General features: G+C 35.7%; 1 long non-coding RNA gene across 3 annotated transcripts; it reads left to right on the forward strand.

Moving 5' to 3' along the window:
* Nucleotides 1–760: 760 nt before the first annotated feature.
* On the forward strand, nt 761–22,800 carry LOC103793353 (uncharacterized). Of its 3 annotated transcripts, XR_004743519.3 has the most exons (5): nt 761–961; nt 6,076–6,170; nt 16,510–16,690; nt 20,670–20,771; nt 22,644–22,800. It is a non-coding gene; the product is annotated as an uncharacterized LOC103793353 (long non-coding RNA). The 3 variants fall into 3 exon arrangements; XR_004743520.3 differs by lacking the exon at nt 20,670–20,771; XR_620355.5 differs by lacking the exons at nt 16,510–16,690; nt 20,670–20,771.
* Nucleotides 22,801–23,846: the final 1,046 nt, after the last annotated feature.

Here is a 23,846-nt window from a genome sequence, read left to right on the forward strand (position 1 = left end):
GTGTGTCCTTGGACAAGGCTGCTCTGTAACTGAGGCAATCCTTGGAAGGGCAGCCAGCTTATGGATATCTGCCAACAGCTAAAGAGCAACAAGTTCTTCAGCAAAGGAAGGCCTGGCCAGTACAGCACCAGGCTCAGTCACATTAGGTAACTCAACGTAAATGTAAGTGCATTTCTTAGAGGTGGGATAAGGTACTTTGAAGTACCTCATTGAGTTAGAAGACAAAGGTATTGATGCCCACAGTTAACTTTCATTATTTCTGATTGAGTTCAGTTATACTGAATTTGCGATGGCAGTTTGAAAATTTACTGTCAGTAACTACAAAAGAAGAAAAATAAAAACCAGAGCATTGTCTTTGTGATTACGCTGGGACACTTTCAGAGTAAGTCCCAAAGATACATGGTGCAAGAAAATACTGACATCATACTCAGTTGTGATTCTTTGCTTTCTCTTTCTAAGAGAATTTTAGCTGCATGTTGGATGGAAAACTGTACAAAACAAGGGAGACAGAGGAAAAACACCACTTGTTAATATTCTCCGCTAGATTCTGCTGAGGAATCACTTGATTTTACAGATGCACCTAGCTTAAGTAGAGTTAAAAGTCATGTAGCTACAAAGCTGACTTGCACACTAAAAGCTAATTAAGGGAAATGCAGCTTTCCTAGGGTAGGTTCTTGGCACTTCTATGCAAATAGGTAAAAAAGGGAATGGCAGATATTCAAGCTTAGGGAACAAGCAGCAAGGACAGAGTCTCCCCCGTCTCTGTGTTGAAGTCAGCAGATAGTACACCTGCTGCTGCTTGAGTTCCTTCTGCCAAGCAGAGTAGCACAGCTGCAAGACACTCTGCTTCTGGCTCTGAGCTTTGCCTGTCTTCAAGGATGGAGCCCCTCCCAAGGCAAGTTCAACCGGGTTCTTTGGCAGCCGAAGTCTACACGGACCCTGCAGGGAGTAGAGGAGAAAAGTGAGTTTGACATGCTTGGAAATATTTAGATCTTGGATGTAAACTTCAAGGAAAATATTTACTCTGTTTGTTTTAATACCACAGAGGTTTGGATCCCGGGAATCTTCAGATGAGTACAAAAGGCTCTTGCCAAGGTACCAATTTAACAATTTGGTCAGTGACAAAAGGGCATCCTGTTTAACTAGTCTGAATTTAAATAGCATGTTTCCAATGTATTAGCATGTCTGTTTCATCTGTTTACTGAACTGTTTTCTTTAACCCCTGAATTTGGGGTTTGGTTTATGAATTTGCACAGAATCAAATACATTTTTTAATAGAAAGCATGCAAAAAAGCAGGTCATCACATAGTTGAAACGGTTGCTATTCGAGCATTGACAATAAGCTTCTCATGATTACTTGACCATTCAGAGTGACCAAATCCTCATGGAAGGGTACAAGCTCTCTTTACTCATGGCTCGTGGTAAAACATTCCTTACTGTGTCTTTGCTGGTGTTGAGAAATACTGCAGAATGCTAAAGGACTATCCGATTGTATTTTTTGGTGAGTGAATTATGATAAAATTGAAGCCTTTTGTAAATGTGACTTGAAAAGTTGCATATTTTGTGTCTTCTCTTTGTGTTTCATGGGGAATACCCCTGCAGAACACAACTTTCAGGACTCACACCGACCACTGATTTTCCTTGAATTTTCCATTTTTGTTAGTCTGCAGCAGAGCGGAAAATAGTTCCTGTAAAGGGAAGTCTTAGGAAAACATGTCAGATATGTGCATAATATATGCACATATCTGGAGGAAAAATAGACAAAAACATGAAACTAGCATCACAGTGATCTCTCTAAGGGCCTACAAGAGATAAATTGGGACTCCTTCCTGCCTTCAGATAGCACATCAGGCAGAGAAAATATTAACCATTTTTCAACTCTCAGAAAAGTAGATTTTATGATCTCATACAATTTCCTATTCCAATATTGGATTGCTTCCCCATTTTAGCAATTTAAAAAAATTAAACTTTTTTTTTTTGCTATACTGCCAAGCCAATTTCTCCTATATAATTGTTTTTAGACATGGCAAACGAACAGCTGCTTTTCAATTATTGGACACAGTTGTATTTCAATTCTCTTTTAACAGCTGTGAAACAGAATTCCTATTCAGAATTTTATAACAGTAAACCACACAAAAAGACTACTGTTGTCTCTCTGCTAATGGAGATTTTGTGTCCCATTTATTTTTTAGTACCATTTCCAGATGCTGTCTATTATCTTTTCTCCATCTTTGCTTGACTGTTACTACCACGTGTATGATTCCAACTAAGTCTGATGTCTGCTGATTAAACTTTATTTACAATAACTTTGTCAATTTTTTCCTCCGTTGGAAGAGAAAGTTATCCCTCTTCTCCTAACCAGTTGACAATCAAGTGAAGAAACAATTTTAATACCAAAATAGTCATTCTGTCACCACCAACTATTGTCACATTTCTTCTTAGTTGCCCATCAGTCATAAGAACAATTATAGAGGGAAAAAGTCAAACATGTAAAAACTTATATTTACTAATAAACTAATTTGCATGGAAACCATTAGAGAAATATAGACTCATCTGCTTTATAGCAGCTTAGAACAGAGAGGAGTCTACAAGATCAGTTAGTGTAACTCTAACACCTTTCATCTTGGAGGAAGAAAAACTAGAGTGCTAAAGTAATTTTTCTGTTTTCAGATAACCCATCTCTTTTGTAGATTAGTTACCCTACAGCTCAATTTCCCAGTTTTAGTAGCTTACTTACTCTTTCACAAGCGGTAATCTAAAATCAGAGAAAGCATGGTTCTGAAAATTGGAAGGTAAACTAAGAGAACTATACGTTACCATTCAGCTGGCTGTAATAATAATTCTCCCACTCTCTAGGCCAGACTGAATTTCCATCTGGTAGAGATTTATGCATTAACTATAATACTTGATTTCCCTCTAAAGTTCAAATCTTCCTGGAAGGTATTAATTTTATGTTATTTAGGCATTTATACAGAGTATGAACTAACAATCTGAGAGTATGTTTTTATAGGCTGAAAGGAGGAGATGCATGAGGGATTTACACAATGCCATTTAATTTAAACTTAATAATATAATGTTAATGGCTATGTATTAGTTTTCTTTTGCTGCTGTAGCAAATTACCACAAACTTAGAGGCTTAAATAATATAAATGTATTATCTTTTAGCTCTTAAGTTACATGTCTGAAGTGCTTTTCGCTGAACAAAAGTCAAGGTGTTGGCTGGGCTACCTTCCCTTCTGGAGAATCTAAGGGAGAACCCATTTCCTTGTCTTTATCAGATCCTAGAGGTTACCTGCATTTCTTCACTTTTACAACCTGTCTTCCATCTTCAGAGCCAGCAACAGTGAGTTGAGAGTCCTGATATGACATCACTCTGATCTCCTCTGCTGTTCCTTCTTCCATTTTTAAGGACAGTGTAATTACATTGAGTCTATGTGGATAACCCATAATAACCCTCTCTTCTAAGATCAGCTGTCAAGCAACCTAAATTCCATTACAACCTTAATGTCCCCCCTTCAGCCATATAACTTAATATATTCACAAGTTCCAAAGATGAGGAAGTGGACATCTTCGAGGGTGTGTTGTCATTCTGCTTAACACAGGCTGTAAGAGAAAAGCTACAAATATAGTGGCTTAGCGAAATAAAAGTTTATTTCTTATTCACATCAGGAGTTTCTGGAAGAGTAAACCTCTAAGTGACTATTCGGGGACTCGGACTTCTTTCATATTCTGCATCTGCCTTCCTGCTGAGCTTGATAGCCTTCCCTGCTCAGTTAATACATGAAGAAAGAGAGCAAGGCTTTTGTGTGTGTTTTTTATGCACCAGGTTTGGAGGCCATGAAAATTATTTCTATTTATATTTTCTTGACAGTGCTCAGTTATGTAGCTATAACCTAAGTACAATGGAAGTTAGGAAATATAGTCTATCTATGTGCTCGGAACATGAAGAAAATGCATTTGATGAAGAGCTAGTCAGTCTGTGCCAATTCTGTTTGTTTGTTCACCAAACATCTATTCCATTTTACCTGCCACACATGGAACACAGGTGTCCTTTGTGAAAGTGGAAAAGTCAAAGTCCCGACAAGTCATTGCATAAAACTTAATGTCCAGGATCCTTGAGTAATGCTCATCTCTCGAGACCAGAATTGAAGTAGCTTCTTTAAATCTATAAATGATGTATATTTACTTACACACACACACACACACACAAACACACACAGGCACGCACGTACCATGCAGAGGCAATACATTGATACAGGAAAACATTTTAGACACCTGTTTGGTAAAGGAAAAAATGAGAGGCATGCAGCTGTTACTGGACCATAGCAATTTTGAAATCCTGCCAGGCAGATATTAAAGGTCCTATCATTTGGCTGGAAAAAATCTTTCATTTATTCCTAAATCATGCTCCCTAGAACCTCTCTTCTTCACTTTTCTCCGTGGTTACCAATTTTGGCCTCTGAGAGATTATTTTTTGCCTGCCTTTCTCATGGCCTTCAGGAAGTGGGAGTTGGGGAGTATGTTTGGTGCTCATTAAAGTTGGTGGACTCAGCACTAATCTTAAAGCTTAAGAAGTCAGTACTTTAGTCCATGCTCAGAGAATCCTTAACAAAACAATTTCCCCCAAACTAATAGGCATTTAAATTGTTTCGTTTCTAGTCAATTCCATGTGCCAAAAACTACATTTGAAGTTTTTTCATCATGATAATTCTCATGCCTGATTTAGTTTTTTGCTTCCTCACCTATACCCTTCCAGGCTATTCCCAACCTCCCTGAAGCTATCTAAAATAATAGTTTTGAATACTGTTTCCTTAATCTAATCTTTATGTTAAATTGTCTGTTTTTTTTCTCCCAATAATCTTATTTGATTCTTGTCATTCAGAGCCTTTTTCAATTTATCTTAATTAGGATGCAGAAGCACTTAGGTTTACTAACCCTAAAAGCTATTGATCTCTGGATACATATCCACTTCAATTTCTGCTTCAAAATAAGCCTATTTTTGTCTGTGCTCAGCTCTTTCTTGTAATATATTGCTAAGAAAGGCCAATAGTAACAAATAGACACTGTTACATATCAATCTCTTGCCCTCATGTCCAAAAACTATAGGCTTATAGGCTCTTGAGGTGTGTTATGCCTTTCTGTTTAATGTATGAAATGGTTTTAACATATGTTTTACCATGAAACAACATGACCTGGACCTTCATTGTTCCAGCCTCATCTATCAGCCTCCATGAAGCTACTCAAAATAATATTTGTGAATACCCATTTCCTTAATCTGATCTTTATCCTACGGTTGCGTTATCAGTTTTCAGATTCTTCCCTTTTCAGGAACAAATGGAAAAAAAAAAGGGTCACTTGTGGGATACTATGATAAAATGGGCCTAAATTGATTAACATCTTTTCTGCATACATTCTGTTGGTCACAATTAAGTCATATGACCATATTTAATTGCAAAGTGTGTTAGGAAATGTATATGTGTGTGTGTGTGTGCATGCACACACACGCACATGCCTAGTGGGAAACAGTGATGAATTTTAGTTCATTTTTGCAGTCTCTGTCACACCAAAAAGCACAAAACTAAGTATCTGGATATGCCAAAAGTCAGCTGTATTGTTAGTATTTCTTAGAGCATTATGAACTGTTATTGATCGTTATTGAACATTTAACAGCAAAAGATCTGCTGACAGTATGATATCAACGTACAGAGATTTAAAAATCTTGAGGCATTCAAAGTATCATACACGAATCAGGGTAATTCATTTACTTTAGAGTATTATTGACTACCTATCATATCTTGGACTTTATGTTATATGCTTTGTAAATAAAAAGCACAGGATGAGTCTGTAACCTCAAAAAGCTTTCAATATCCCAGAAGAGGCAAGCATACATACGAGAAACTAAAATGCACTTTTTCTTCTATTATCCAGTTATAAGCATTGTATAGGAACACAGAAGAGGGAACTACTATGTCCTAGTCTTATTAAGAAAAAAGTAAACAGAGACAGCAAGAAAATAGCAACTATTAAGAATGTTGTGTTTTTCTGTTTTTGTTTGGTTTTACTATGAAAATGAAGTATCTCATCAAATAAGGAAGACTTTATGAGCAGAAAATTATCAAAATGCTGAACATACTGCACTGAAGAAGCAAAACCCAAAGGTGTTCAAAAAGGTCAGTGCTTTGTCTAGTTCAATGTTTTGGGGAAGAGATCTTAAAATCCAGAATAATATTTAAAGTAAGAAAAAAAGCAAAGCCATTTTTTCCTCTTTGGTGGTTGCTATTGTTGACGTTGAAGAGTAACTGGAAAGAATAAGTTAAATGGTCAAAAGTTTGTTTTTGAGATGCCTGCAATATGGCACTTGGGCAACCTCCCATGATGCTAGATCCCTGTTGGGTCTGACGAAGGCAGACATTCATTAAGCCTCTCACCACCAGCGGTTGGAACCCATCCACTTCATGCGAGTAGACAACCACAAATATTTTATTCCGTATATCAGTACCAGAAGCTAGAAGCATGGAATGCACACAGTATGCTTTGAACCTCATAATTGTTCCTTGTAATAATAAATTTTTACATTTGAACCTGTGAGTTATCAAGGAAAAAAAAAACAAAAAGCCACTTTGGTTAAGGGATAGACTTAAAATAACAGGAATTATGGAAATGGAAAAATACCACTTTTCTTTGTTGGCCCAAGGATTTATGTGTGGGGAAAAAATGATTCAGAGGTGATGGCCTTTCTTGGACATTAACAAACTGTAGAGGAGTTTGCGTCCCTGACAATGGATGGTATGTAAATCCTAATGGTGGTGGGGGTGGGAGTGAGAGGGTGGATGTGTCAGAAAAAGAGAAGCTGAGCTTAGGCAGTTCCATACTTACAAAGGGAGAAGTTGTTTGTATTATATTTTATTTATTTATTTATTTATTTTTTGGGAAAAAAATCTATTGTTGAAAGTCACTTCAGCCTTTCCTACAGAGTGAGAATAATTGGGCTTTAAACTATTAATAGAATATGAATATTGATGAAAAGTAAAATATCATACAAATGACAGTTTTTTTCCAGCCAATTTGTTATACTCAACTCAGGCTTATCGCATTCTGAGCTTTATACAAGTAAACTTCAGATGAAAAAAAATCAGACATTTAAACATTAGAAATCTCATGACGAAAGAATAAAGAAACAGAGACATTTCTTTCCAAAGAGTAGAAATTAAAGAAAAAAATTGACAGTTGAAATTTCAATATATTAAAACATTTCTAATGTAAAAAATATCATTGGGCCAGCTGCGATGGCTCACGCCTGTAATCCCAGAACTTTGGGAGGCTGAGGTGGGTGGATCACGAGGTCAAGAGATTGAGACCAACCTGGTCAACGTGGTGAAACCCCGTCTCTACTAAAAACACAAAAAAATTAGCTAGGCATGGTGGCACGTGCCTGTAATTCCAGCTACTCAGGAGGCTGAGGCAGAAGAATTGCCTGAACCCAGGAGGCAGAGGTTGCAGAGAGCCGAGATCACGCCATTGCACTCCAGCCTGGGTTAACAAGAGCGAAACTCCATCTCAAAAAAAAAAAAATTATTTTCTGTTGAAAGGCAAATCACATATTACAGTGATAGTTGTGTTAAATAGGGGATTGAGTTCATCTCTTAATGCCTCATGCAAATTTATAAGAAAATAATTAACATGATTAACAATAATTTACTGATCAATATTACAGTAAATGTATAATTGGGCAAATAAAAATAGCAGATATGCTAATGGAAACTGTTTAATTATGCTAATAATAAGAAAGTATCATAAATTAGGTCCTATTTCACATGTTAAATTATAGTAAACACAGAAAGAGAATGTTTAAAGCTAGAAAGAGTGTCATGGAACTGATTCTCCTTCATTGCTGATGATATTGTAAATTGGTAAACATGTTTTAGAATGCAACTTGAAAATGTGTGTATTTGTTGATTTAGTGGGTGAAGTTATGAAACGATTGTATTTTTCTTTGGCAACAGCCTGTTAAATTCTGTGTTGAATTTTCCATCTATCCTTGCCCCTGCACAAAACTTCTGATAACTAATCTTCAGGTTACTAGTAGAGCTGATGTACAAAAGCCTACTTACACTTAAGAAATGAAACAAAACCAAAACACAAAATCTTTCATTGCCTCATTCTCTTTTAAGCTTCTCTCCTGGACTCCTGATGTGGGACTTGGAAAACGACAGTAAGGAAAGCGGATGCCCATTATTTTTCCACTTTATTCTTTTTTCTTCCCTTACTCAAGATGTTATTTCTTGACCCCCATCTTGGTGATGATGGGTGGAAAAGAAAAACAAGGGTTGAAAATTTGCATATCAATCAACACAGTAGTAATCTAGAGCCAGGCAGATACCTAAATGCTGTCTTCCTACTGAGGATATTTTGTAGGTTCTTTGAAAAAGCCAGTAAAAACAATCCGCTATACTATTCACTGACTTGGGCAGTGCCCCAACTAGCTGGCTATGAAACAAGGGTTGAAAAGTTATTTGTCAATCAATGGCATTCACCTGAACCCCTGCTTCTTGGGTAATCTTCCCATTGCCTCTTAGTTCTGTTGTCTGTTAGCCCTTGCAGGTAAGCCACATATTGAGATCCTTTCCAGGCAATTCATGCCTCACTACCCTCTGGAGTGTTCACACTGGCTCTACTTTTTCTCCATGCTCAGCCATCAGGACTATTTCCAGCCAATCTCCTATCTGTATTTTGCAGGTGAGAGCTGGCCTTTTTGCTTTTTAAATCCCTCACATATCAAGTTCTAAGTTCCCTCACTTGGCCTGAGGTTAGTTAAGAAAGTATGGAGGAAGGAAAGAGAAATGCAGAATAATGCTGACAATTGTTCCAAAAAATAATTTATCAATTCCCCTAATGAATGCTTACCTTTTGTTATATAAGGGAAGATAGGAGATGGACTAAGAGAGGCTGAATCTGTTTTGTGAAAGCCCTTTTTTAGCTCACATTGAAAAGATCAAGCATCTCTCTCTTCAGAAGGTAACAGTAATTGTCACATACACTTTTGATCTTTGAAATCCTAGCCAAAACTGAGACAATGGAAAAGTCACATTTAGATGTTACACATTTAAAAAATCTTCAGAATTTCCAAACCTTTTAGCCTATAGGGGAAGGAAATAGAAACAAGTAAATGATTTAAAAGCTGGATTCAGGCTGGGCACGACGGCTCAAGCCTGTAATCCCAGCACTTTGGGAGGCCGAGGCGGGTGGATCACGAGGTCAAGAGATCGAGACCATCCTGATGAACTTGGTGAAACCTCGTCTCTACTAAAAATACAAAAAATTAGCTGGGCACGGTGGCGCGTGCCTGTAATCCCAGCTACTCAGGAGGCTGAGGTAGGAGAATTGCCTGAACCCAGGAGGCGGAGGTTGGTGAGCCGAGATCGCTCCATTGCACTCCAGCCTGGGTAACAAGAGCAAAACTTCGCCTCAAAAAAAAAAAAAAAAAAAAAAGCTGGATTCATTAACATAGTAGTTATAATATTAATTTAAAAACTACAAAATTTGAAAATGGGAGTTTGAAAGTGGTCCAATGTCTCATAATAGGAGAATGGTTAAGAAAGTTAGGAAATATCTAAATTAAAGAAAACCAACCTGCTAAAATAGCAAGCTACGTTCTTGTGTAGAAAATATAATCCAGCATTGAGTTGGAAAAACAGGACATAAAATTTTATTTACACTATGTTTACAACTATGTAAGTCACATATGTAAGAGGCTTGGGTCAGGAAATCAAACAACTAGTTGTCTGTCACAGCCCTGGGACTTGGTAGCTCAGTAACCTTAAAGACATTATTTAAAGTTTCCAACTCATCTCTGTAAAAATAAGATAATAGTTTCTGTTATTTCCATGAGACTTACAGGTGCTAAAGTGTTGCCTAGCACTTAGTAATTAATTTTAAAGCTCTATTAAAAGACAAAAAAGCATACAGAAATGAAAATAGGAGTGATGTTAAAATTATTTAAAATCTCTTTTACATTATTTTAATCTTACCATAATGCTGTTATATTAATTCCATAATTAAAAACAAACTTGAAAAGCTAAACAGTAGGGGGACAATATATTGGTGACACCACCCCACAAACATTTAGGACATCTAAACAGGAGGCTGCACCAAATTGAGGCTTACTCACATTTCATGGACAAACTTGTTTTCCTAAGATATTGTGTTAACTGATCTAAAAAATGACTGTTCGTTTCAATCAATTGGCATTCTCTAGTAACCTTTGCATCACCTGGGTATCATTGTCATAGATTTTAGACATAGGTTACAGCAGTTCACCTTGCTTTCTTTGTAGTCCATTTCTGTCAAATTATAAAACCCAAATAAAATATTTCAGAAACAAACAAAGGCTATTTTCCAGTTTATGAGCACCTAGGTAAGAAGGAAAAAAATCACAATCCCCCGAAGTAGGCTTAATTTAAACAAGAGAATATATCTTGCAAACCTTTTGATAATTTTTACTATAGTTTTTAATGTGCTCTATCTAGACTACAATCTGCAAATGAATTGGGTATTAAAGTAAGCTACTTTTAAAAGTTTGCAAATAAAATCTCTCCCTATATATTGTCACTCTTTTATTTGCTCTTATTGGGCTAATAAACATGAAAATGTTATGTGCATTATTTCAAACCAATAAGAGAGCCAAAAATAACTTTTAAAAACAAAGTAAATTTCAAAAATTAAAATTGCTTCCTCTAGTGGGTTTTGGACAAGAACCTTGACTATATCCCAGAAATATATAATTGATTCACCTAAGCTTGTTTATTAAAGACTAAATAAAACTAACATTTACTTATGTACTTCTCATATGGCTTTATGCACTTGCTTCTAATGATAACTTAAAATAACTTTTAAAATACATATTCTCAGATTTGAGGTGAAATCTGAACAAGTGCATCTACATGCCACATAGTTATATGTGGATAACCAACCAAGAATAAACTGCAAAATAAAAACATTTTAAATACAATATTTGAAGAATTTCTTCCATTAACTCTTTATAATTTAAAAATGGTGAATTTTGGCTGGAAACTTGTGGTCAACTATTTAAAAATATAGAATTGGAGGTAGTAGGTTATTGACATTTCTGATTTTTGGAATTTGGAGCTCAGTGGTGTGTCCATCAAGTCTTGCTAGAAAACAGTAAGATCTGAGTGTCATACAACTATACACACTGGTTTCTGACTTATGGCAGCTGGGTGGGAAGGGTACATCTGGTTGATCTTGGCTGACTGAGATTAACTGGTCTTAGGCTCTAACCATGTATTTGGATCAGTTTTGCTCCAAGTAGTCTAATCTTCTGAGACTAGTAGGCTGGATGGGAAATGGTCTCATGATGTGGGATGAAAGGTCCCAAAGATGATGAGATGAAAAAAAAGGTATGCCTCTTAAGACCTAGGCCTGGAACCTAGGTAATTCCCACCCTATTAAGTAAGTTACACGCCCAAGTGTTGTTAATGCCAATTCCTCTCAGAGAGATAAGAAAGAATGGAGTGACCATTCCTGAATAACAATTTAATCTCACACAAGTGATACATATTGTACTTCATGATCCTACAATGTTGTTATAAATAGTTCCAGCCAATGACTGAATTCTCCTGCTTCTTTTATCTTTAATGTCTCTTCCTTCTTCTCTAGTTTCTTGGGTTATAAATGCAACACTCCCTTCAACTATTACAATGATCTCCTTCCCTGTGCCTTCATGGACTTAACCTTTATCTTCTAAAATACTTTCATCGTTAACTCTGTAATGTAAAATTGGGGCATCTTATTCTATTCTTCATAATTCAATAACTCCTTATCATAATAGGTGGCCAAATTTTCTTGAGGTGGAATAGGTGACCTGGTCAAACTAACTTATACATGGATAAATGACTAAAACCCCCCAAATAAAAACCCATTAAATATAATATTTGGGAATTTTCTTCCATTAATTCTTTATTACTTAAAAGATGGTGAATTTTATCTGGAACCTGATGGTCAACTATTTTAAAATGAACATAGAGTTGGGGAGAGCTGCTCATTGATATTTCAGATTTTTAGGAATTGGAGTTAGTGATGTATTAGTTCGTTTTTATACGCTATATAAAACTGCTGGAGACTGGTTAATTTACATAGGAAAAGAGGTTTAATTGACTCACAGCATGGCTGGAAGACCTCAGGAAACTTACAACCATGATAGAAGGTGAAGAGGAAGCAAAGCACCTTCTTTACAAAGTGGAAGGAAGAAGTGCTGAGCAAAGGGAGAAGAGCCCCTTATAAAACCATCATATTTTGTGAGAACTCACTTACCATCATGAGGACAGCATGGGGGAAACTACCCCCATGATTCAGTTACCTCCACCTAATCTCTCCCTTGACATATGGGGATTGTGGGAATTATGGGCAAAGAAAAGAGTGACAACTCAAATCAGGGATTACAATTCAAGATGAGATTTTGGGTGGGGACACAGCCAAACCAGATCAAGTGTTATATCAATCAAGTTTTGCTAGAAAACAGTAAGATCTGAGTGTCATATCATACAGCTATAAGCATTGATTTCTAATTTATGGCAGCTGGGATAGAGCTTCTGCTTTAATATCTGCATTACATTTCAGCCGTCCATGATTCTTTCATGATCTCATACACCTTGATGCCCCTGTCTCTGCAATATTGTCTATCTATTGTGTCTTCTTCCAATGGTCCATGAGTCAAAGTACTCCTTGTCCTCCAATTCTACCTCTTGTCTGAAATTGAACCAGTCAGGAAACACTAGGTTAGGAACCAAATGACAGTGGCTTAAAACCACAAGCATGTATTTCTTGCTCACACTACATCCCCATTGCTGATTGGTTTTAGAACTCTTCATTCCAGGGCCCAGACTAATGGAGTGACTCTTATCTATCTATTTCACCATAGGGAAAATAATAATAGTGAAGCATGTGCTAGCTCTTAAAACTTGTGTTTGCTACTACCACACTCATATTTCATTGGCCAAGTCAACTCACATATACATGTCAAGAGTTCAACAGGACAAAGGTGTAAAACTCTTCCTCAAGAGAGAAGGACACCTCAATGTGAGCCAGTAAATAGTTTGAAGAGTGTCAAAATCTACCTCTGAAGTGGCCCTTTTGTCTTCCTGTTAAAGATTTCTTTTACTATGTTACAATAATAATTAATATAACTATCACTTGTTGAAATATCTATTTGTTTGATATCTATTTATCTTTTATTGATCACTCAGTTTATAGAGTACTTTTTCTACTTCCCACATAACTTCAGGCAAAAGCATTACTAAATTTTCTCCTACAACATAATGAGATCGATTTCTCCAGATTCTAACATTTACTTCATTCACCTGTGAGCCCTCACCTGTAGCTTTAGGAAAAACCACAAGTCTTCTATTGACAGTGTGTTCAAGGCACTACAAACTGTCACTAACACTTTTCTCAAACTCCATTGCTCAGTTCTAAAGCCACTCCCACATTGTGAGTTGCTATTTTGCCACCATCTCACTGTTAATATTAGCATATGATAGTTACATATTGCTCTGTAACAAATTACTATAAAACTTAGCAGCTTAAAACAACAAATATTTATTATTATCAGTTTCTGAGGGTCAGAAATCCAGTAATGGATTGGCCGGCTGATTCTAGCTCAGTGTTTCTTGTGAGGTTGCACTCAAGCTTTTACCAGGCTGCAGTCATCTGAAGGCTTTACTGGTGTTGGGAGATCTGCTTTCAGTATCACTCATGGGGTTGTTGGAAGCCCTTAGTTTCTGCTGAGTGTTATTCCGAGGCTCCAGTTTCTCACCACATGGGGCTCCCCACAGTGTTGCCTGAGTGTTCTCAAGACCTAGCACCTGGTTTCTCCCAGAACAAGAAATCAAAGAGAGGTAAAAGAGAGAAGCTTTGGTCTTTTATTACTTAATGTCAGAAGCACCTACCATCAATTCTGCCATATTCTATTGGTCACACAAACTGTGATACAGTATATGGGAAGACTATACAATACTAGGAGGTAAGGATCATTGGGAAATCCATTTGGTAGACTGACTTTGACAAATAATATTTTTTCAACCTTGAAAATCCAGAGCTATCAAAGAAAAAAAATAACTTCAGTGTGACTATTTATATAGTTATTTTTAAAAAAATATCTTTTACCTGTGTACTAGCCCCTGTGATAGTTGCTGGCTACATAGAAATGAAAATGTTTTTTTCTTTGAAGAGCTTACAAACTATTAAGGAAATAGACATACATAGTTATGTATCACATAATTTTTTTCATCAGCAATAAACTGCATATAACTATCCCATATCACAGTGATCCCATAAGATTACAATACTGTATTTTACTGTACTTATTCTATATTTAGATACACAAATACTTACCATTGTGTTATAATTGCCTACAGTTTTAAGAAGAATAATATGCTATACAGGTTTATAGCCTAGAAGCAACAGAATAAACCATATAGCCTAGGTTTGTGGTAGGCTATGCCATCTGGGTTTTTTGTGAGTACACATTATAATGATTAATAACATCATTGCCTAATGATACATTTCTCAAAATGTATCCTTGTCATAAAGGGATGCTCCATTGTACAGAAGTTAAAAATTGCTTTATACATTAATTGTTGTAATGGGGTACATACATATAATGAGAGTCAAAATTATAAGTGGTTAAAGACTTTGACTTTTGGGGTCAGATCACAGAATTTTGATTTTGTTTATTAGTTGTAGTACCTTTAGAAAATGACTTTACCTTTTGTGACTCAGTTTCTTCATTCATTAATACAGAAAATAATAGTGTTTTCCCATAGGGTTGATACAAATTTTAAATGACTTCTACACATACAGATATAAAGGCAGGTACATAGGTAGGTAGGTAGGTAGGTAGGTAGGTAGATAGATAGATGAAAGAAGATAGATAGATAGATGACAGATAGATAGATAGACAGATAGATATGTTTGCAAGTAAGTGAGTCAAAAGTTATTTAAATTTGACAGAAGGATGCTCTTGTCATGCAGTGATAGCAAATTTAGAAACATTATAATTTGCAGTTACATGTAAAGTAGAATATATGTGCAATAAATTGGATGGTCTAGCTAAGTTGTGACAATGATGATGTCAATTGCATGCATGGGTGGAAGAGGATACAAAGGCAGTTTTAGATAAAGAATCTCATCAATTATTGGAATAGGCATTTCCTATTTCTTGCTTATTCTCAACATTTGAGTTTATAATGGAGAATCAAAGAGGAACATTTTTTTCCTCTTTGTAAAAATAATGCCTTTAATTATCTGAAGAATAGAAATGTGAAATGGATAATTTACTGTGTGGATATCTGTGCCTGCCAAGGTAACAGAGTCTGAATATGATTGAAAATTAGACATACAAAAATTTTAGTCTTTCTTATTGCCATCTAGCCTGGTTTGGCCAAGACTGTCATAAAAAGCTAGAGACATTGCATAGCCATTGCGATAATCTCTTCTGGTGGACGATCTATTTGTATGACCTTGGTTATAAGGTCACAAAATGTGCTAAAGTTGGTAGAGAAAAACTTGTGTCTTTGAAATTTAAGAGCACTTTTGATTCCCTCTGGTAATTTTTCTGAAATTCTGTGAGTAGGACTTACCTAGCTTGGTTTTTCATTACTTGGAAGTCCTGAATAGTTTTTCTTGGAAGTAACCAGATGGAAAAAATTAAAAATGTTTCAGAAGAACTATTAATGCTGGGTGTTTTTTTTTTCTGGAAGCATTTTATTTTTATTTAGACTTAGATTAAGAACTTTATGAGATTAAAGTTAGCTGATCCAGTATGATAAAAACTGTTTTTATTAGAATTTCAAACCATAGCCATTTGCATCAGTGGGCTTGACTCCATTTTAACAATGTCTTTACCTTTTTTGCACTTAAAGAAGATGACAAAATAAAAGCATTTTACTATACTTTTGCTTCAAATGATGTGTTATTGTCTTAAAAAATAACATGTTCTGAGGAATGTTTTAAGGAAGCACTGACACTGTCTCCAGAATCTTTTCATAGAGAACCTTTAGTCCCATTCTTATTACCCTTAATGGTTGTTCCTTTTCAAAGAACAAGTACTGAATGTATATGTAGAATGGGGACTTCCCAGAGAAAGACTGGGTTCTATTACTGAGTTTCTGCAGGAAAAAAAAAGATGTATAGGAAAATAATGAGTAAACCCAAAGGAATTCCATTTTTAAAATAATATTTTTTAAACACACACGATAGTCCTAATAACAATTAGATAAAATTTAGATGTTGAAATTCTCAAAATCCACAAATGGAAAAACATTTTGTAAGATTTTAGTGGTGTGGACAATGCTGTGGGCTGGACAAAGGGAGAGCAGGCTTCCGAAGTCCAGGGAGAGAGCCAAGCAATTGCATGCTCTATGATGTGATTTAGTGCCTCCACCAGAACAAGGCATCCAGGAATTAGTGTTTCCATCTTTTATTTTTACAAAGAATAATTTGTGGTGTAGAAAGAAAAGAAGAGACTTTGGAATAAAGCAGACCTGGGCACCACTTATTGACACCTTCAACTTCCACAGACTTCTGAATCTCCCCAAACATCTGTTTTTTCACTTCTGAAATGACAGAAATTCAAGGGATGTTGGGAAGTGAAATATCTACAAGACTCACCAAGGTTAGTGGCCTTCTACTTGCTACTGGTGTTTGTATGTATTAGGTTTATATTTAATTTTTTAACATAATTCACCAGAAGGCTACAGCTTTCTCCATGTACAAACAAGCTCCACAATGATACAGGAAAATTTATCCTCTGTGAGGAAGACAAAGGTCTTAGAAGGGTAAATGTTAACCTGTTTGAAATTAGCTATGGAATAGTGGAAAAAGAAATACTCATGCAATTCTAACCCAAGGCTTAGCCTGTCACCCTAAGCTGTCAGATCCATGGCTTCCTCCTTTATGTGATGAATTTAGTGAGGTAAATTATTCAAAGCATAGCAGATGCTCAATAAATGTCCACTATGAAAAAAAAATAAAAGTGAACCATAACTAACTGAAAATGAAGGATGCCTGCCCTTCTGATGCATTTTTAGCATAAAGTAAACAAAGACACCTTAGAACCATGGCACATCTGTGCTTTTCCCCCTGTTTTTATGTATATATAATAGAAAAATGAAAGGGTTATTGCCATAAATCCTTTTTTCTAAGTATGCTTTGTTACAGCAGCTTTACCCATTAATTCTGCCACATCCCAATATATGAGTGAATTCTTCTGTTCAAAACCTTTGAAATAATCAAGTGTGTCCCAACATGTTTTATTTCTCTTTTCAAGTTCTACACACAAGTCCTGATCTGTTTTCTTCTAATTAGCATGTTGCTGCAGAAAGGGCTTTATTGGCCTCATGATTTTCAATATCAGATTGAATATGCTGTTACGCTTAAGGAAAGATGACAGTAACTCTTAAACAGCTAATGTGTGATTTTGATCACATTTCAGGACTGAAAGTGTGTTAGCATAAACCATTCCCACGCAATCACCTGGTGCTCCTGTGACTGTGCCCTGAGACCAAAGACATATTTTTGAAAGAAATTGTACAGGTCCCACGTGGGGTAACAGGTCAAGTAACCATCTCGGAATGCAGTTTATGCTAGAGCATCATTATTAAATTGTCTGCCTCTCATGTGAAAGGACTTTAATGGGTGGTTTGAAAAATGTATTCTAATTATTTTTTAGTCAATGAAAATCAGTAACCAAGATACAAATGATACAGCAAAGATTCCATAGAAATAAATTAATTAAAATAACTGTGAATATGATCTTTGTGTGATTAAATATTTCTAACATGAATGTTCAGTTTTATATTTCCTCAGATTTCAGTAATGAAAACTTTTATGGTCTTTTGATTTTATTGTCTTTTAAATTTTATATGTCTTTAAAAGTCAATCAACACTGACTTTGTTCTGAACCTTGAAGGTCTTGTTTCATGTGCTGCTTTGAAGTCTGAATGAAAAGAAACCAATCATTGTAAAACAATTTTCACACATTATAAGATACAGTCTTATGTGTACCTTAAGTCACTCACCATGTTCTTTGTTCTAATTCTTTGGGAGCATAGTATCATTTGTAGTAATAAACAAAGGTAAAGATAGAAGCGATCACACCAAAAAATAGAAAATTACTTGTTTACTAGGTTTACTAAATTTGTTTATATTATTTTCTTCTTGCAGTTTTCTGTTTGCTTTGTTTTAATTTGTGTATAAAAGTGAAGAAGACATACCATGACTCATACTTTTAGATCACTGCATTCCTGCAATTCCCAATCTCTTACAGCAGTAAAACTTCTAATATTGTATTTACAGTTGAATTTTACCCCGATAATATATACTGTAACTATAGTGGCCAAAAATGGAACATTCATACAGTTACTTTAAGTCCAGAGACAATCAATCAAGTAAAAACTATCGTCCGATCATTATTATCAAGTGAACTAACCTGTATAATACACATTTACAATGCCAAAAGTTTAGATGGAATAAGGGGAACACATAGACAAGAAGAAACAGTCCAGCTAAAATGATTATTTACAAAACTTCATCCTCAGAGATATTTGGCCCAACTCATTGATGGGCATGTTCAGCAACCCCAGATATTTAATATAAGAAGGCCTGGTTTTCTTTTTCTATGTTATTTTTTAAGGAATTGGCACATTCAGTTAAAAAAAATCCAAATTTTAACATTGGAAAAGTAAATCAAATTGGATGGGTTCCTGGAACTATTCTTTATGCAGCCTCAATGTTCAGAGAGCCTGGATGAGGTGAGGTTTACACTGACCTTCAAAGTGGGAGACAAGTTCTTCTGGCCTACAGTTCCACATGAATAATGATACCTGGAATCAGCAGAGTTACAAAAGAGAGACATTATCTGTATAAGTATCTGTATAAGGTTTCAAGAACATCTGGTTCTTTCTGGCTTTTCTTCCCTCACATTGTTGCCCCAGTATATTTTCTTTCAACGCAGAAACACCTTAGATTATAGACTGATGACAGTATGAAAGCTGTCCACCAGTGGCTCACGCCTGTAATCCCAGCACTTTGGGAGGCCGAGGCGCATGGATCAGGAGGTCAAGAGATTGAGACCATCCTGGTCAACATGGTGAAATCCCGTCTCTACTAAAAATACAAAAAATTAGCTGGGCACGGTGGTGCATGCCTGTAATCCAAGTTACTCAGGAGGCTGAGGCAGGAGAATTGCCTGAACCCAGGAGGTGGAGGTTGCAGTGAGCCGAGACCCACCATTGCACTCCAGCCTGGGTAATAAGAGTGAAACTCCGTCTCAAAAAAAAAAAAAGAAAAAAGAAAGCTGTTCACAACTGTAAACAATGATTTTCCATGTTGCTGTTTTTTTGTACATATATGTGATAAGGCTGAGAGGAAAGAATTAAAAATAATGTCTATTTTATGGTAACTAAGTTTACAGTCTTTCAATGTAGTAACTCCTGCAAAACTTGGAGAGGCATTCAAAAGACTCATAAAATGCCCTTAAATCTCAGTTGGAAAGTGAATGCATGTGTAGCCTTTCCGTTTTTGCCAGAACAAACAAACAAACAAAAATCCTGAAATGTTTGCCACTTTTTTTCCCCTCAGATGAGAGGTGTAATGTCCTAGCTGCTGAGGTCCTCTGGAAATTATTGAGATAACTTAAAATGTTCTTATTCTCCCTCATTTAGGAAATTAAATAAACAAGCATATATTTTAAGATGTGGCAGTAGGAACATGAATGTATTGACTAATCTTTTGGAGAAGTAAGGTGGAAACCATATTCTTTATTCAGCAGCAGATACCTGATATTTTCCCTTAAATAAACTCAGCCATAGACTTAAGACTTCTTAAAAGTTCATTTGTATGCCTGCCCAAATGATACATCTAAATCAAGTTTTTTCAGTCTTGACTTTATTACCATTCTGAGTCAGAATATTCTTTATGTGAATGAGGGAGTGTCCTGAGCATTGTAGAAGGTTTCGTGGCATCCTTGGCCTCTGCTGACTGGATACCAGTAGCTTCTCCAAGTCCCATGTCAATCATGACAGCCAACAATGTCTCCAGACATTGCCAAATGTCCCCTGAGGGAAAAATAGCTCTTGGATCAGAATCATTATTGTAAATCTTGCAAAATAATATATTTTACTACTTCTAAGCCTTAATATGTTAGTTATCTTGGATATATGGATATATATATTTATATTCTCTTATATATAGTTTTTGTCATTCATATGCATTTCTCTAAGCTCCTTGGTCTATTACAAGAAACTGAAGATTGGCTTAAAAGTAATTTTGTTCTCTATTTTATAACTCTTGCAACATACCCTGTGTGTCTATCATATTTTGAAAACCTATTTTAATATGTTGGCTGTCTGTTTATTATTGATAGAAACCACTTCTTGACTTTCCACCTCACTCAGGGGATCTCAGATCTTAGTTTGGGAACTAAGGTATTTTGCTGGGCTAGCTTCATGTGTGATCATGTCACTATTTAAAAATATATTTGCTAGTAGTACAGTATTATGTACAGCTGTCTTCAAGAGCTAGCCAACACCTATCTCATCAGAATGGGCTTTCCATCTTCTTCTAAAGCTTTTTTTCTTCCTTCCATGATATAGTATATTGATCTTGAGGTGAGGACTCACCCCTCACCTGGAGAAATAGTTAGGAAAGCAATATGTGAAAACAAAGTCATGAATCTGACAAGAAATGTACTTAAGGTAAGTAAGAATATTGGGTTGCATTTTTATGATGTGTTAGAAAAATTGTCCTAAAAAATCAAGCTCTGGAAGCCAGCCATTTTTCACTTTGTGGGGAGTGTGCCATGCAAAAGATCTCCTGATTTTAGGAAATCACACAATGACCTATGTTGTTCTGGATGTCTACTGAGGAATATGCACCCTGCTTCAGTCTAAGAAAGAATGTTAAATTAAGGCAGCCACTTTCTCTGGGCCAAATTACATTCTTTGTAATCTTCCAAGTGTTACATTTAATTTACATTTGAAATAGAAAAGATGTGAACATAGACTTTGGCTCACAAATTATGTCAGCTTTCTGAATTCAGGGGAATGTGCTTATTGAAGCAGATGTTTTTAAATTTTTCTTACTAAAATTTCCACAAATATAAATCATTTTAAACTATGTGATTTAAGAGTTTGATAACCTGAAAATAACCACCCAGCAAAGTTTTGGTATCTTTCCTCAGCATTTTTGATCACATATTTTCAAGAAAGCATTGACATTTTTATTAAAGCTTCTCGTGTAGATAATCTCTTAAAAGTTCAAATCTCTTATAGAATGTAAGAAAGATATTTTTGACTTCAATTTAAGTGGTATTCTATGCTCCTTACAAGCCTCTAAATATTTGATAACTCTGAAAGATGCAAATGGAAATTTCCTATAAATCCCTAGGATTCAAAGATTGAAGCACTATTACCTCACTTAGAACAAATTTCATCGATTAATAACTATCTTGCAGGTAAAGGGATGCTAAATATAAGTAAAGTACTAACAAGGCTAATTATGTTCAGATGCATGGATGGTTTACCATAAAATTCATGGAGAACACTGTGTGGGTAACGAATACAATTCCTTTTTGAAAATAATGTGGTACATGTATATATTTTCCGTCTCTTTTCACATGCACCGTTTAGATTGTATACATGGGGAGATGAATATCCATCGTCCTTTGCACTTTCTGGATGATAAATTAGAAAAAAAGAATCCAAAGAATGAAGTCATGCTATTTGTCCTCATTTCTGATCTGGGAAACTAGAGGAAATTAAGATGGTTAATATTGTTATCATTTTTCCACCCAAACCCTAGGAAACAGGAATTTAAAGTCATTAAATGTGTTCTCTGTAATCAAAACATTATAGAGTTATTTTTATTAATCTTATTGAAAATATAAATATAAGCCAGAGGTTCTTATTCATGGCTCATTTCTCAGGATTTCATAAGACCACAAAACACACTGAAATCCATATAGTGAATAGGTCCCATGTAATCTGCCTGCATTGATTAAACCAAACCCATTCATTTAAACTTTATCAATTATTTTTTAATCCTTTACCATTTCCCAGAAACTGAACAAGGGACCCAGAATACAGAAGTGAAAAAGCTTCTTTAGACAGCAGTAAGTTATAAAAGGTAAATTCAACAAGGCAGTGGGATAGAAAACAATGACCAAGATGTGGAGAAGACTTTGGACTGGGTTGTCAGGGCATGACACTCACTAGAGAGATTTCATTGAGCTGAGATATAATAAAAGTGATCCAAACATGTTGATTTAGGGAAAAACTACTTCAGGAATTGTAATCACAAAGCTCCTAAAATAGGAATGAGCTGGGTGACCTTGATTTAGAGAAGAAAATCAAGGTATATAGACTCTAGGAAGTAAGATTAGGTACTGCTAGGCACTGAACTGTGTTTCTTAAACATGTATATGCTGAAGCCCTAACGCCCACTGTTACTGCATGAGAGATATGGCCTTTAAGGCAGTAATTAAGATTAAATGAAGACTAACAGCACGGCACTAAGCTGAGTGTTCTTATAAGAAGAGACACCAGATCTCTCTCTCTCTCCATGCACAGAGAAAAGACCATGTGAGGACACAGTAAGAAGGAGGCCATAGGCAAAGCAGAAAGGAAGACCTCACCAGAACCAAAAACCAACCCTGCTGGCACCCTCATCTTGGACTTCTAGCCTTTCTCAGAACTGTGAGAAAATAAATTTCTGGTGTTTCAGTCACTCAGCCTGTGGTCATTTGTTATGCAACCCTAGCAGACAAACAGGGACCTAACTTAAGAACTGGTTAAAAATGAGGCCAGTTAAGAATTTGATATGCTATGGCTGGGAAGGTTTGATTTATTCTAAATGCAATGGAATGGAGCTGGGGATATAAATTTGGGATTTATTGGCAGGTGAAATATATTTTAAAATACACTAAAATTAAATTTCCTCAGGACAGAATGTAGATAGAAAAGAATCAAGATTTTATGACAAAAATCCAAGTCACTCCAATGTTAGAGTTCTCCCAAACATTTAAAGAAGGCTTACGCTGATTCTATACAGCATCTTCCAAAAATTAGAAATTCTTTACAGCATCTTTCCAACTTATTTTATGAGGCCAAAATTACGTTGATATTACAACCAAAGAGACTACAAGAGAAAAACTATAGATCAATATCTCACATGAACTTAGACATAACATTTCTAAACAAAATATTAGCAACTTGAGTGCATAATTCTTTTTTACATAAGAATTAAATAATTGCATAATTCTTACTATGTATTTATTATATAATTATGTAATTCTTATGTAAAAAAGAATTATACACCATAGCCAAGTGGGATTTATTCCAGATACACAATGCTTTTAAATATTTGAAAGTAAGTCAATATAAACTACCATATTAACAGGATAATCACAGGATCATATCAGTTGATCAAGATCAAATCTATGATAAAATTCAACATATATTTATAATTTTAAAGAATCTCTCCAAAAATAAGAAACAGAGGGGATTTAGCTGGGCATGGTGGTGCGTGCCTGTAATCCCAGCTACTCAGGAGGCTGAGGCAGGAGAATTGCCTGAACCCAGGAGGCGGAGGTTGCAGTGAGCTGAGATCACACCATTGCACTCCAGCCTGGGTAACAAGAGTGAAACTCAGTCTCAACAACAACAACAAAAAAGGGATAAAGATCATTTACAGAAAACACAAAAGCTAGCATTATACTTAATGGTGAGAATCTGAATTAGTTCCCCCTAAGATCAGGACCAGGCAAAGATGTT

The sequence above is a fragment of the Callithrix jacchus genome, chromosome 5 (assembly GCF_049354715.1).
Source record: "Callithrix jacchus isolate 240 chromosome 5, calJac240_pri, whole genome shotgun sequence".
NCBI lineage: Eukaryota > Metazoa > Chordata > Mammalia > Primates > Cebidae > Callithrix > Callithrix jacchus.